Below are 2,996 nucleotides of genomic sequence, written 5' to 3'. Positions count from 1 at the left end.
CAGTAACCCTGGTGATGTCTGTATGGTGTAGCAGTAACCCTGGTGATGTCTGTATGGTGCAGCAGTAACCCTGGTGATGTCTGTATGGTGTAGCAGTAACCCTGGTGATGTCTGTATGGTGTAGCAGTAACCCTGGTGATGTCTGTATGGTGTAGCAGTAACCCTGGTGATGTCTGTATGGTGCAGCAGTAACCCTGGTGATGTCTGTATGGTGCAGCAGTAACCCTGGTGATGTCTGTATGGTGTAGCAGTAACCCTGGTGATGTCTGTATGGTGTAGCAGTAACCCTGGTGATGTCTGTATGGTGCAGCAGTAACCCTGGTGATGTCTGTATGGTGCAGCAGTAACCCTGGTGATGTCTGTATGGTGCAGCAGTAACCCTGGTGATGTCTGTATGGTGTAGCAGTAACCCTGGTGATGTCTGTATGGTGTAGCAGTAACCCTGGTGATGTCTGTATGGTGTAGCAGTAACCCTGGTGATGTCTGTATGGTGTAGCAGTAACCCTGGTGATGTCTGTATGGTGTAGCAGTAACCCTGGTGATGTCTGTATGGTGTAGCAGTAACCCTGGTGATGTCTGTATGGTGTAGCAGTAACCCTGGTGATGTCTGTATGGTGCAGCAGTAACCCTGGTGATGTCTGTATGGTGCACCAGTAACCCTGGTGATGTCTGTATGGTGTAGCAGTAACCCTGGTGATGTCTGTATGGTGCAGCAGTAACCCTGGTGATGTCTGTATGGTGCAGCAGTAACCCTGGTGATGTCTGTATGGTGCACCAGTAACCCTGGTGATGTCTGTATGGTGCAGCAGTAACCCTGGTGATGTCTGTATGGTGTAGCAGTAACCCTGGTGATGTCTGTATGGTGCAGCAGTAACCCTGGTGATGTCTGTATGGTGTAGCAGTAACCCTGGTGATGTCTGTATGGTGTAGCAGTAACCCTGGTGATGTCTGTATGGTGTAGCAGTAACCCTGGTGATGTCTGTATGGTGCAGCAGTAACCCTGGTGATGTCTGTATGGTGTAACAGTAACCCTGGTGATGTCTGTATGGTGCACCAGTAACCCTGGTGATGTCTGTATGGTGTAGCAGTAACCCTGGTGATGTCTGTATGGTGTAGCAGTAACCCTGGTGATGTCTGTATGGTGTAGCAGTAACCCTGGTGATGTCTGTATGGTGTAGCAGTAACCCTGGTGATGTCTGTATGGTGCAGCAGTAACCCTGGTGATGTCTGTATGGTGTAGCAGTAACCCTGGTGATGTCTGTATGGTGTAGCAGTAACCCTGGTGATGTCTGTATGGTGCAGCAGTAACCCTGGTGATGTCTGTATGGTGTAACAGTAACCCTGGTGGTGCTGGGCCTGCCCAGTGCGCCTGCCTGCTGTGAAGGCTGGAGAGGAGTGTGTTCTGAAGAAGGTTGGGATGTGTGGGAGCTATAGCAGCATCAGCACAAATAAAGAGCTCTCAGAGGTCACATGAGGATCCATTCATATATACAAATATATATATTTTATTCATTACTGCTTCAGTGTATAGAGGGCTGCTCTCATCCTGTAGCCTGTAGGTTAATCAGATCTCTACAGACCAAAACTGGAGCAAGGTTTAGCAGAAGAAAACAGACAACACACACACCACACACACACCCTCGACAACACACACACACGCCACACATATACTACACACAAGCGCCGCACACCCACACCTCACCGATGCACCTGCCTGGGAAGGAACACTCAAACTTTTTTAATTAGATTAATTAATCAACCATGAGGCTGACAGCTTCGGTCCCGGCGCACGCAAAACCACCGCTCACTGTACGCCAGCCGAGGGCGTCCAAAACCACACCTCCGGGGTGTGTGTTCTGTGTGAGCTTACAGGAGAACATTCCTGTCATGTTTTTTTTAAGGCGAGGAAAAACTGCCAGCCTGTCTCTTTACCATGGCATCATGCTAATCAAGGTAGTGGATTTTGCGGCAGGTAAAACTTGCCAAAGCAGCAAAATGTTATTTTTTCTCTCTGTCTCCCTCTCTCTCTGTCTCTCTCTCACAGTAACATCAAGCTGGGGAGGGGGGAAGAGGGGGGCTGACTCAACGTGGCTTCGCCCCCCTCTGAGCTGTTTGGTTAATTGTAATGCACATTAACGCTTACTGTATACACACACACACACACACACACTGGGACACCTTCCCTCATCAGTCACATAGTTGTGGAGCAGCTCTTCTCTCTGTTTACTCCAACTCCCCCTCTGTCCCCCTCCTCTCCTCCCCCCTCTGTCCCCCTCCTCTCCTCCCCCCTCCTCTCCTCCCCCCTCTGTCCCCCTCCTCTCCTCCCCCCTCTGTCCCCCTCCTCTCCTCCCCCCTCCTCTCCTCCCCCCTCTGTCCCCCTCCTCTCCTCCCCCCTCTGTCCCCCCCTTCTCCTCCCCCCTCTGTCCCCCTCCTCTCCTCCCCCCTCTGTCCCCCTCCTCTCCTCCCCTCTCCTCTCCTCCCCCCTCTGTCCCCCTCCTCTCCTCCCCCCTCTGTCCCCCCCTTCTCCTCCCCCCTCTGTCCCCCTCCTCTCCTCCCCCCTCTGTCCCCCTCCTCTCCTCCCCCCTCTGTCCCCCTCCTCTCCTCCCCCCTCTGCCCCCCTCCTCTCCTCCCCCCTCCTCTCCTCCCCCCTCTGTCCCCCTCCTCTCCTCCCCCCTCTGTCCCCCCCTTCTCCTCCCCCCTGTCTCTATATATAACCCTCTTTCCCATTCTACCCTTCTCTCATTTTTGTCTGGGATGTTGTTGTTGAGCGACTGTGTGTGTGTGTCTGTGTGTGTGTGTGTGTGTGTGTCCAGGGGGTTTTACTTGTTTTTAGTTCATCCAAGGTTGCTCGTGTTTAAAGTAGCAAAGTAGTCCATATGTGAGAATCTTCGAGGCATTTTCATATCCCTGCCTTCACCGCCTTCCAGAAGACACGCTAGGTGCCATTTTGATTGAGGTGTGTGTGTGTGTGTGTGTGTGTGTGTGTGTGTGGCGCT

This window comes from Osmerus eperlanus, chromosome 17 (assembly GCF_963692335.1).
Source record: "Osmerus eperlanus chromosome 17, fOsmEpe2.1, whole genome shotgun sequence".
Classification (NCBI taxonomy): domain Eukaryota; kingdom Metazoa; phylum Chordata; class Actinopteri; order Osmeriformes; family Osmeridae; genus Osmerus; species Osmerus eperlanus.
The sequence above is the reverse complement of the archived record's forward strand: the minus strand, read 5'-3'. Positions refer to the sequence as shown.